Here is a 14096-nt window from a genome sequence, read left to right as displayed (position 1 = left end):
ATCTCTAGCGTATAAACATTTCTCATTGTGATGTTATAAAGTTATTGCCAATCTATCCTCTAATACCTCTAATAATGCACTTATAGCTTTAAACAGTCGACTGAGATATAAAAAAAACACGATTCACCCTAGGCTTTTCCCAATACAATGTGGAGCTGTATTTTCTGAAAATGTTGAGTTGATATGTATAGTCTGTACACGTAATCAATAATATTGAATATAAAACATAATAATTTCTGAAAATTCAGGCAAATCGCCGGCTGTTTATTGACAATATGGGTGGGTAAATATCAAAGGTGTCACTTGAATAATAGGACGAAATACAATCACATAACACATTTTTAGTCAATACATAATATGGTTTTGTAAGTGAGTCGTATTTACAATATTTAAATATCCACAATTCAAATACATTAGAATTTAAATCCAGTCATGAAAATGCTTTGATTTTTTTTAAACACGGGTTATAAACTTTTGTATAAAGTCGACTCGCAAATACTAAATTTTATCAAATAGCGCAATATAACAAGGATTGGTTACTATTTTTCTTTGCGCTTTATTTTTTTTAAGATATGATTTCTCAATTTTATCGAATTCGAGCATCGACACGAATTTAGGGACCTTTCGTCTGCTCTTTATCCATAAACGTTTGATTGATAATTTCAAGCAATCACTTGTAAAAGGCAATTTGTACGTGAAGGTTTAATCAATGACGAAACAATTGCCTTATTTTGTTTATCGGGAATGCTCATGTATTTTAAGAGATCTCTGTTGAAATCATAGGTTGGATCAATTTCAAGTAGCTGTGTAACTTACAGCTGATTTAAAGCGGTATTCATATCGAGTTGCACAGCCTTTTAAAACTCATTGGTGCAGTAAATGTTCATTTTGGCTTTATATATATGGTTTGGAAATATGATAAAACACCAACGAATATTCATTCAAAAACACTTGATCCTATAAGGATACAGTAACAATTAGAAGAATTAGAACAATTGGCAGTGTTTTTTCCTTCTTTGTGCTTTGTGACCTGCCGAAAAACGGCCCTTTCCCCTCAGATGTTTTTCCCCTCAGCTGGTAAATTTCCCCTAGATCTCATTCCCCCCGCTCTCCAATTTTTTTTATAAACTTTTAAATATTTTAATATATATGTTAACTAGATCTAGTGTAGAAAATAGAAACAATATTGCATAATTAAATTATCAGTTGCATTGAATTTGTTTTAAAAACAGTAAAATATGTTAAATTGATTATTTAAGATTTGTTTTCCCAAAATCCGGCGTTACGCGCCATTTTTGCCCCCTCAAAAAAGGCCAGGCCCTTTCCCCAAAATCAGATAAAAAAACCTGAAATTTAGAAATAAGATTACTTATGAGAAAGAAATAGTTCAAACAGTGAACAAATTAATTATCTTTTTCATAGCGCTTTCGACTGTACGTCTTCAGAAGTGTGTAGAGATATCAAGGTAAATAGATTAGATAGATTATCTCTATACACCATTGAAGGAGAAGTATATATATGACGATAAAGAACATACGTCTGAACGATTTCCGGTACATCAGACATGGGATATGTAGCCTTTACCGCTGTTTGAGATGCGATGCGCTTAAAGAGTTTTTCAAATATTCATCGCCAAAACATAATCAAACCAACAAAAAATCTTATTATTCAATGTTCGAAATCATTTGTTATAAGCATCTTTGTTGAAGAGCAGTGTATAATATACATATCCACTTGCATGTTTAGTACCTATAAACCGTGAAGACGAAGCTATTCTGCATTAATTAATGACTGCACGGGTCGGTGTGTTTTAGCGGCACACAATCTATTGAACGTCTTAAAATATTTTGGTGATATAGTTAGGTTGGGCATGTTAGATATACCACACTGTTTACTTAATACAATACAGCTGTAATTGGTGATTTGAGATGGCTTTCTGTAACGATTCAAACTAGTTATTCTTTTCATGCAATATTTCAAGGGATGTAAATGGTACAAGTTTCAAACCAGTGCGATTAACTCTCTTATACTCGGATACTCTCTTATAAACGGATTTAAATGCAAATGCGATGTATAATACTGTATTTAGAGATTTGCAGAATAATTAAAGTCAAACTTAAGTAACAAAACATAGTATTTCTCTTGCAGCAGAAGACATATTAAACTGTGTGTGGTTTGGTTATAGCTCATAAAGAGCAATTCACCTTTCCCATCGAAAAGTTCATCCGTACTAAAAAAATAAATGTTTTCGATTTGAGGAAAAATACGTCGGAATGTACTATTTAAAAGTAAAAGATAGGTCATATAGTAGTACTAAGAATGGTCTATTGTTTGTTTTCAGTGTTTTTATAGATCGATGATAACATGCGAGAAGACAGGCAACGACTAAGAAAGCAAAATCAGTCGAATCAGTTTTCTCGTTTTACATGACCCCTATCTTGATAGCTGACCTTATTGTGGTATAAGGCATAATGCAGTATTCGTATGTCGGTGTTTAGCAGCACATTCGCAAATCTTTTTATCTTAATCAAGACACTATTTACAAAAGTTAAAGATATTCAATTCAACATTTTGTTGACTTTGGTTCCGGCATAATGCTATGGTTGAGGCTTGCGTTCGAGAACCAAAAATCTAAATTTCTACTACTGCTATTCAGTTTAAACTGTTAACATGTGTTTTGGGTCATTGAGTACGGACACTTAACAAGTTCCCACTCATGACCAATACTATAGCGGAGATATGTCCCGTTTTATGCTTAGAAATGCAAGTATCTGAAGTGTCCGATCTTGATATATTTTTTGTTATTGCAAGTTGGAAGGTGATATTGCTTTGCGTCGCATTCGGACCTGTCGGATCAAAACAAAAATCCAATGTTGCTTAAATTGCGCTGTAAAAGACGTCAACGTCATTTGTTTTCCCGCGTCCATTTTGGCGCGACTTCATATTAAACGTTTTATTGCGTCTACGTCATATATTTTGTAACATAAACAAGAATACAGTTTACCTGTTTAAAAACGAAGAACCAATTATCGGTGAATAATTTAGTTTTTGTATTAAATGTAATTATAATAAGGCTGTCAAAAGATGTTATTTATAGCTCCTTTATATCACACTGTTTTAAAATATAATATATCGTTAGCCATTTAGATTTCTCATTTCAGTGCATGAGAATGACATGCTTAAACATGGTTCTATATTTGGAAGAGTTTGATTGTATTCTTATGTTATTATAATTATTCTCTTGCCGAGAATCGGTAGCAACACTATCAACGGTTGCAACGGTTGTATGGATAAATAAATAATGTAACTGATACCGCTTACTCGACTTCGTTTTTTTATTGTAAAGGACAGGGACTGTTACAAGCGCAATCGATTATTCGCAATAACTTCATTAAGGATAGAGGCTGCTGATGCTGATAGTTTATTCCTTGGATGTCTACATGAAGTCGTTGTGTAGGATTGCATTTGGTGCAAGATCACTGTTATTTAAAACATAATTTATTTTTCCACGTAATGCCTTGAATTTTAATGAAGGTCTTTTTCCGGAAGTGTGTATATAGGAAGACTTCATGCAGGCCAAGGATTGTATTTTAGGCCACTAATGTCAAGATCAAGGTGAAGATTTCTATTATATGAAGAATATGTCTTCTTTTGAAAATTAGAATCAAAAGGGTATTTCACATTAGGAAATCCATTTTGCTTACATGCAGTAACTATCTGAAAACAAAGTTTCTACTATGAAATTCCGAAAAAAAATAGCTCAATAAGCAACCCTTTAATGACATGCACTTCAATGTTACAGTCCCACATATGATACAAGAAAAGGCATGGGTGCGATTTTTAAAAGGCTTTGAAACCAGAAGAGAATAGGATCCCTTTAAAAATAGGCAGTACTTTTTTAATGGACAACACGAAATTAGTGAGTACTTACGAGCCTTATTATGTAAACTGTTACAATTCGGTCGCCAAAAACTAAACAATTACTACGTTTTGTACGATGTATACATTTTTGTATATGTCGATTATAAAAAGAACTAGAATTTCCATCTTTTTTACGTCAATAATTGTATTGAGTTTGGCGTTGTTTTATATTGAGAAATCATCTTTATCTCTTGGAGCTAATTTTTCTAATACCGAAGTGTCTTCTCAGAAAGAAAACCCACTGGTTGAACACAGCGGTAAGGTGCCGTCTCGAAATATGGTATTAAAACGCTAAAATGAAAACATTCATGCATAATGCATATTATATGTGTTATCTCTCACATATATATGTGTGTTTATATATAATATATAAATATATTATATATATATACACACACACATATATATGTGATAGATAACACATATAATATGCATTATGCATGAATGTTTTCATTTTAACGATAATATATCAGATTTTTTTTGGCAAAATGATGAAAAATGATGTTAAAGACATATTGATAGTGTTAAAGTGAATTGGCCACGCGCCCAACACCTGTGTTCAAGATGTTGTAATTTAACGCATGATTTTTATTTTAAAAAGATAATTGCTCGCGTATCCAATTAACAAAACAACTGAGCTCTACGAATTCTAGTGTTTTCGAGTTAGATTTCTCATTTCTTGCATCCTTTTTCTCTGTTACTGATAATCTGCATATGATAGGCGATGCGTGTTCGTTACTCAGACGCTCGCAAAACGGAATGATCTGCGCGGTTGGAGAACGTTATGTAGTAAACACTCTGCTAACATCGCTGTATGGCCCTTCTATTTCGTCGCCATTTATAACTCTGACTCGAAATACATATTGTGTCTCGAACTTAAGATTTCTGGGAACGAGCAGATTTTCACGTTCAAAGTCACCTTCATTTTCATAAAATTTCCATTTCGAACCTGTGGTGACATCGTTGTAGCCAATTTGAAGATGATCGCCAGCTTCAAATTTAGAAGGCATATTCCAAAACAGTGTTATTGTGTCACAGCCAATATCAGACGCAAACGGACATCCACGTGTTCGCTGCAAACCAATCGCATTGATCATTGTTCAATAATGTATTTAGAATACTTGTATCGCCTGTATATCGTGTGAATTTAAAAGTGTTTGTTTTATTGGTATAAAAATGTGATTCGACATTTTATCGTGAGTCATTTTATTGAAAGACAATTCTTTTTTGATTTAGTCGCTTTAACGTGTAGTCCTACTAATACAAGTCTTCAGCTTAACAACGTATGGTTTAAAGACTGTTGTGTTAATAAAACAAATAATAAATCATCATTTTTACGAATATAACTATGAAGCCTTTTGTGTATGTTCGTCAGACAACGATTATTCGGGAAGAGCCAGCATTAGTAGTATAAACAAGAGCTCCGCATAACGGGTGCCACGCTCGGCTGCGGGTGCAGTTTTGAATAAATGAAAGCTTGTCAGAATTTTTATTTTTTTAGAGGTCGGAGTGACCTTGACCTTTGACCTAGTGACCCAAAAATGGGTGTGGCATGTAGAACTCATCAAGGTGCAGATACATATGAAGTTTCCAAGTTGTAGGTTGAGGCACTTTAATTTAGAGCCAATGTTCAAAACCTTGACAAAATGTTAAGGTTTAAGCACGTCGGGACGACGTCGGACACGACAAGCTGGCTATGACAATACCGCGGGTTTTCTCCGAAAACAGCCGAACTAAAAATACATTTCGCTAAATCCTTTTTTCTTAATTATCCATGTGAATCAATTAGTTAAGTATATTCCTACCGAAACAGCTTCTTCATTATTCACGGTTTTACTTGTGGAAGAGCTTTCAATAGTATTTGCAGTGTTTCTGAAAATTGTAAAACTTTGAGATATTGTGTAACGCATGGTATTGTAATTGTTATAACAAAAAAAATAACGCATTTTCAAAGAATGGCCCTGTTATTTCAGTTTTGCACTTTGTAAGAAAGCGGATATATTAAAATACAGAGACACTTCGTTTATACAATTCATATTACATTCGTTTGATACAATTACTGTATGAACTTTATCAATACAAAGAAGGCACAGATTTGCTGATATTAAAACGAATTCACGCACACTCAGATAATATTTTAAGTACGCCTTACTTGTTTTCTTCCTCTTCGGTAATTGAGAAAACGCTATGAGAAAGTGGTTCCGAGTTGTGTTCTTCAACGCACTTCAAACAAAACGGTATATTGCAGCAGTCTGGGCAAAAGTGGCTTGCTTCAATATGTATTTTGTTTAAAGAACATGGATTAGTTTCACACTCCAATTTATTTTGGCTACTATCAACTGACAGGTTTTCAATGTTGAACTGAACGTGAATTCGTGTTGCCTTCATAACTTTGTGTAAGTCAGAACAGCTTTGGCACAAAATATTATATTCACACTCTCGACAAATTGTGATTGCTTTGTTATTTTTCCCGATATCTTTACAAAAGTCGCAAATTGGCCCACTCACTTTACCGAACTCATTTGTGTCCTGTGTGATTTGCAAATTCACATCCTCACTTGTGTTATTAGAATAAATCAATTTGTTTAATGCATGTGACTGATGCTTTTGTACACACATGTAACAAAGCAATTCGTTTTCGCATTCAGAGCAAATGTGGAAAGGATTATCAGTTTTTTTTACAGCCGTTTACATGGGCCACACGACAGGTCAGTACTTCCGCTTGTTTGGGGTAAATCGACACGTTTTTCAGAATTTATTAGGAAAATGTCAGTTAATGTATGTCCATTTATAGATTGCTGTTCTCCGTGCAATTTACCGCATGCCATGCAAAGCAATGAATAATTACATTCCTCGCAAACATTTAACGCAACTGCTCCTTTTTGTTGAAGTTTGCATGGTGTACAAAAAGAAGTATGTGCCACTTCGAATGACGTGTCGACCATTTTTCGATTTTCGTAATTCTTAGCATCATCCAATTAGTGATCTTTTGTTGACTTCTGAGCTTTGTGTTTTTTCCACAAACGTCACACAGTAACTCGTTTTCACATTGAGGGCAGAAGTGTATGGCAGTTATTGACATATTTAGAAACTTGTATGGTTCGCATAACAAGATAGATTCATCAGATGTGAGTTCTAAATTCACATGATCATTGACTTCGTCAATAGCAAGAGGTCCATGATCCTTTGTGGATTTCTGTACTTGATGATTTTTGCAACAACCATTGCAGAGTAATTCGTTAGCACATTCCGGACAAAAGAAAGATGCATCGCTTATTTTGTTTTGATTGTGACATGGTTCGCAAAGTATTTTCTGTGTTTTGTTTGAATCATTTATATTTTGTTGAACATTGTATTGTGTTATATCACTAAGTTCATGCCCTCTTGTCAATTTCTGAACTTTATGATTTTTTTCCACACGAGTCGAAAAATAAGTCATTGTCACATATTATACAAAAATATGTAGCAATTCTTGAATTACCTTGAAATTTGCAATTTTCGCAAAACATTGAATATGAGACTGCAGGTGTTAAATGCCCAGTGATAATACTTATGTCATTAAGTGTATGATCGCATGTTGATCGTTGTGCTCTATGTAATTCTGCACAGTTATGGCAAAGCAACTCGTCATGACATTTGGAGACAACATGAGGATGCAAGAACGGATTTTCCTTTGTTATTACACGGTACGCAAACTTTTGCACAGTCTTTTGATGAGGTTTCTCTAGGATTTTCGTAATGTATAATATCATCTAGATTGTGAGTTCCAGTCGACTTTTGTGCATTATGATTTTTCCCACAATCATTGCATAGAAGTTCATTGTCGCATTGAGGACAAAATAATGCAGCGGAAACGAACTTTCCATTAAATGTGCAAGGTTCGCACATCCTGTCGGATTGTTTTGGTAGTACATTTTCCCTGGCCGAATCGACGTATTTCGAAAGTTCAGAACGTGACTTCGTGTCGGCTTATGTGCGTTGTGATGTTTTGCGCAATAATTGCATAACAGTTCGTTGTCACACTGCGGGCAAAACAATTCAGCGATAACTGACTTCCCATTAAATGTACACGGTTCGCACATCCTGTCGGGTCTTTCCGTTGGTATCTTTTCAATGGTAGGATCGACGTCATTTCAAATACCAGATAGAATGTGACTTCGTGTCGACTTCTGTGCATTGTGGGTTTTTCCACATTCATTGCATAGAAATTCGTTGTTCCACTGTGGACAAAACAATGCAGCGACAACGGACTTTCCATTGAATGTACACGGTTCGCACATCCTGTCCCATCTTTTAGTAGGTACATTTTCATGGCTTTGATCGACGTAATTTGCAACTTCAAAAAGAACATGACTTCGTTTCGACTTCTGTGCATTGTGGTTTTGTCCACATTCATTGCATAGAAATTCGTTGTCACACTGAGGACAAAACAATTCAGCGACAACGGACTTTCCATTGAATATACACGGTTCGCACATCATGTCGCATCTTTTGGTAGATGTATTTTCATTGTTTTGATCGACGTAATTTGGAACTTCAGAAAGAACGCGACTCCGTGTCGACTTCTGTGCATTGTGGTTTTGTCCACATTCATTGCAAAGAAATTTGTTGTAACACTGAGGACAAAACAATGCAGCGGAAACAGACTTTCCATTAAATGTACAAATTTCGCACATCTGTAGAGATGCCTTTAATTGTTTTCGTGTATGTCGATGTTTATCAACATATGTTCTTTCGTAAAATCTTGTGTTCTGTGTCGTGCCCCACACTCTTCGCAAAGCGGCCCACATTGTTGGCAATTTAAAGATGCAAAATTGGTTCTTCCCTGACGTTTGCAGAGGTCACATAATGTGTTGATATTGTTGGCAGAGTTTTTTTTTCTTATACTGTTCTATATCAAAAACCTTATTAACTTTATTTGGACTTTGGATGTTACCGAGATTGGAATCATCGTGAATATGTTCAGCTTTGCATCCGGATACCTCGTCCCCGGACGGGGACGCCATTTGATGGATTTGTAAGTGAATCTACCATTAAATAAGAATTGAGTGAACTTCGTTATACATTTTTAAAACGTTTTGCAAGAAATTGTGTAATATATTTAGGTCTCCGATCTGCAGTGAAGTACTCGATATGTTATAATCGTAAGGGATTGATAATAAAAAAAGCCCCTTGAGAATAACCTTCGAAATATTTAACTCAAAATAACAATAGTGTTCCTTCCCTAAAGACTTTCATGAATACTTATAATTGGTATTTGGAAGCTGTGTGTGTAACAGTCTCCAGTGAGCTTGACGTTTTACCATTGTCATCAATATCTACTGTTTTTATGCAATAAATCCTTGTGACATTGACCTTTGACCCGTATGCCTTAAATTAATAAGCGCCTTTATTTTTTTTCCATTTCAATGGGATTAAGCATTAGGAAGTCCCAAGGTATTGTTCAAATGAAAATTTTAATATAATATATCATTATAACTCCACCTTTAAATCAATTAGAGCATTCATTTATTCCTAAGAAACTAGCATTCCCGATTTAGTTTCAATGGGGATCGCCATATCACGCGAGGACGATAAGTTCTTCGTTCAGAAAGACCATTTGACCGATCGACGAAATGGTGAATAGCAATATACCTACACTTTTCCAAGGAGTGCAATCATCAAGATATTTTATAAAATATCATCAGCGTTTAAATTAATTTAATTGATACTTAGGTGTCAGTTTAAATCAGATCATATGACGAGTACCAGTGATGCATGAAATACCATAAAACTAAAGTAAACATAGTTATCACTTATTTTAAATTTTATTACACGTGCAAAATTTATTCAAAGTAAAAGTGACATATTTCATGGCATTTTACACGTCTAGGTCAAAAGTAACATAAAATCAGCGACGCAAAAAAGCAAATCTACAATGCTACAATAATATTTATAAGAACACAATTTGTTTCAGAAGTTGTGATTGCATAATTGTACTGTAAGGATCTAACGTAATTGTATTTGTCGATTTGTTTTCATCTTAAATTGTAAAGATACGTTTATTTTAAAATATTTTTTTTATTATTATATTAAACAACAATCGTTCTTGAGTATGTTGCTTTCCTCGTTGGTCGTAGAATTAAAATCCAAATGATCAACGATCGTTAACAAAAGTGTAATGTTCGCATATCTTGTTCGAACGTTCTTGCAGCAATTAACTTGGCATAAACAAATTCCATTAAACGGACCTTCTTTTGTATTGTAGATTTCCATAATATACAATTTGTTTGTTATGAATATATAAATGATATTTTATTTAATCACATATGCACTCTATAATGTTCTAAATATAATTTACTCAATACTTTAAGAATATTTATAAAGTTTGAGTACAAAAACGCAGTATTAATTGTCGATTGTACAAATAACATATACGAACGAACATGTACAAATAACATGATGACGTTATTAGAAGTATATAATATTATACTTTTTTAACCATTCCAAACATATTTTTTTGAACAAATCATTCCCTTTAAAGCCTCATCGCTTCATTGCTTTTTTTAACAAGACTTTGAAATTACCTATTTCATTCGCGACTGACATATTGACCCCTTTGTTCTTCACCAATGTTAATTTCAAACAAATATTTAGCGTGTGGTATAAGCAAATGTATCAAATGACCAAAACTGCTTGCATTGCATTTTTTGTCAACAAAACCTGCGTCCATTAGGACACTAACATTGATTACCCAAATGTGAAACGTTGCTTTTAGTCTGGTATACCCATGTAACGTTAGAAAGAATTCCGTTTATTAAGTAATAAAAACCACATTTCATAATATACGTATACATGTTTACTTTTGAAGTTTACCTGATAAATGCTCTGTCAATCGGCGAGATATAAACAAATATATATATATATATTTCATGTGGCGATTTAAATTACGATGAGTCACTTAAATCAATATGATCATAGAAAATAATTTGCAAACAAATATAACAAAATGACCATGGTGAAGTGGTGTCCATGACCAAATCAGCCTTAGATGCGACGCTTTTTAGTGACAAAATGTGCACTTACCATGCGGTATATTAGACATTTGATGGTCGTGTTAAGTATTCTTTTGATGTACTTAAGGTTTTAAGGATTATTTTGTTCACAATATTGTAGTTAGAAACGGTATTATTTACCCATCTTCCCCAGAATCAAGCAAGGTCTTGATATAAATATACATTAATTATCTTGCATTACAATATGGATTCATTGAGCACAAACCATTTATGCATTAATTAATATGTTGATTATCAATGTTCTAACTATTTTCTGATGAAACAATTTTACTAGCAAAATCAAGGAACGAGCATACGTTCTAGTTTAAGTAATCTTACTCTTCTCTTGTCACTACCCGTCCAATGTGTAATCTCAACTGAAATCTAAAACCATCGATACATGAAATTCAACTAAAATATCATTATATCAGATTGAACTAATTATATTTGAATATCATAAGTTATTTTCATTTTCCCAACCCAACTCATCTACAATCACAACCAGTTTATGGTTTTTATGTGTTAAATTTCCTTACTATAGCGGAATTCTTTAGTGACTTAGAACATGTATGTGTATAAACGTTAAATGTACACAAATAACCCCATATTTAAACCTGAGCGAGGTTTCGATTCAAGGCTAACGACTTATTATAACATGTTTTTCATACAATTAATATGAAACAACATTAGAGATCAGAGTATTCTTTTGTTTAGATCTCAACACCGTCCTGATGTACTCGATATTAATTGTAGCGACACTGAAAGCCAACGTTTCAACCTTGCGTACGTTATAAATGCTTTAACGTTACAATGCAGCCGCGAAATCATATCGATAATTGATGAATCTGTTCAATAGTTAAAGTATACAAAAAATTATTTCTGCTGAGGTGGAAAGGACGGTCACAACGCCTATAAAACAAAATGTACCCAACCAATAATGATTTTATAGAAATAAACTTTGGGTGTCATGTAAAATTGTGCTTTAAATGACACATATGAAACCCTTATATACATTATTTTTACGTGTTAAGTTTTGCAGTTAAGTTCATCTTTTGCAAATTCATAACATTTTTATGCCGATTTAATTTGAATCAAGGCGTATAGCAATATGTACCGTTAAACTGCTTTTGCATGCAATCAATAGTGATGCAGTACGAACATCAAGACACTTAATCAGTTTTTTTTCTCTAGATTTCTACAGGTAACTGCCTTTGAAATACATTAGTTTATACAGTTCGTAGATTTCCTATTCAATTTAATGCTTCTTCTTTATATCAGTTTTGGTCGACAGCGGACGCGTTGCTGCATCGAAAGTTGGATATTTTTGTCGAATACATGTCTGAGATTCAAATGAGTGAGCGCTGCGTAGCGAGCATTTTCATAGCCAATAAGGTCTCGTGAAAATGTTTCATATGCTTACTTATTTAGTGTACAGTCTTCATTTTAGTTTGACAGGCTCGTGGTCATATATACATGTTTTATCTCATGGCTACGTCACTCGTGAAAATATTATTTTCTATGATCACTCGTAAATTTAAATCGATATTAGACGAATCCAACACATATCTTCTATTTAATGAAATTGTACACAAGTTAACGTTAGGCTTCCGTTTTTACATTGTTCTTATATCTACTGAATCACATAATGCTATCTACTGAAATGTAAACAAAAATAGTGTGATTATCTGCACAAACACACGCACACACACGCCCACGCACCACACACCCGCACGCACACACGCACAAAAAACACATTTGGAAATTCAGCTTATTTATTTTATGTAACCGTTTACCATATTGTAGTGTTTCTTCTACAGAATACACTATTTATCACCATTAAAGGAACTCCATTTAAGGAACAAACACCATTGAAAGTTATACTGGTTTTATTTGTTCATCTGTACTCGTCAAGCATACAAAACAGTCTCTCTGGTGTACCTGCTATCAAAGAGGCATTCATGCCGGAGGCGTGTCCTGCGAGTAGGCGTGGCCAGTGCAAGCCACACCACACATATTAATAAATTACTTAATACATTTGCAATCCTTTATGTAGTGTATACAATAACACGCCTTTATTTATAAACAAATTTCCTGTGTACATGAAGGTACAAACTGTAAAATAATAGTATATCATGCGAGACTCTAGAGATGTTCACTTAAATAGTTCATATCATTGACACTGACACGTTTTGGTCAATACACCCCAATCATTTTAGTTTAAACGCAGTATTTTGTTTCCTAATATTCGTGCCACTGATTAAATCATACAAAAATGAACACAAACATATACTACAAGAAAAAAGTAATCGCACTAATGGCATTCGGTCATAAGAATAGAAGCATACATCTGACATCAATCGTTTCTTGAAGTTTCCGTCATAGTGACGTTAAAACAAAACTTTCTTCAAAACAGTCTGCCAAACCCTGTTTTTTATTTCGATTTCTGATCTTACACACTCTAGGAACGTATGTTTTAAGTATTCAATGTCAGTAACCGACCATTGTCGTTCTTTGTTATTTCGCGAGGGTCTGTGATCCCATTTACGACCTCAAAGCTTGCAACATCATCACAAAATTATAATAATTTCTGGGTGGTACAACTTTAGGTAAATAAAACGTAAATGATTTCGGGTGTTTTTCCGTTTTAAGTGTCCTCAAAAACGCACCTTTGGTGTTTCTAGAAAACATATCGATGAAGCCGAAAGACCCATTCACCCCCCCCCCCCTCCCCCACTTACCCAAACTGCCTAAACATGTGGCTCTGGTTACGATTCTGCAGAAGAAAAACAACAAACAAACAGATGTTGCGTTTTTGTGGAATGATTTTTATTTGACGGAAAATATCTTAAGTCATTGATTCGAATTAATCAAACCGGAAAATGATCTACTTTGCAGTGTTCACATTTTTTTTATATACTTAAAGTTTTCATGTTGCTATTTTAAAGCTTCTTGCATATAAAAGGGGATGGCAAATAATAAAACAGTAACTTGGGGACGATAAATGGTAAATAAATTATATGATTGGCTAGAAACCCTCATGCTGGTTTTCATTGAAAACTTCAAAAATAGAACACGTTATGGAATCTTCAAATCAACTACGAGGTTATCCTGTTCAGAATCACCAATACGGTAACCTCCCCT

Source organism: Dreissena polymorpha, chromosome 9 (assembly GCF_020536995.1).
Source record: "Dreissena polymorpha isolate Duluth1 chromosome 9, UMN_Dpol_1.0, whole genome shotgun sequence".
Classification (NCBI taxonomy): Eukaryota; Metazoa; Mollusca; class Bivalvia; order Myida; family Dreissenidae; genus Dreissena; species Dreissena polymorpha.
The sequence above is the reverse complement of the archived record's forward strand: the minus strand, read 5'-3'. Positions refer to the sequence as shown.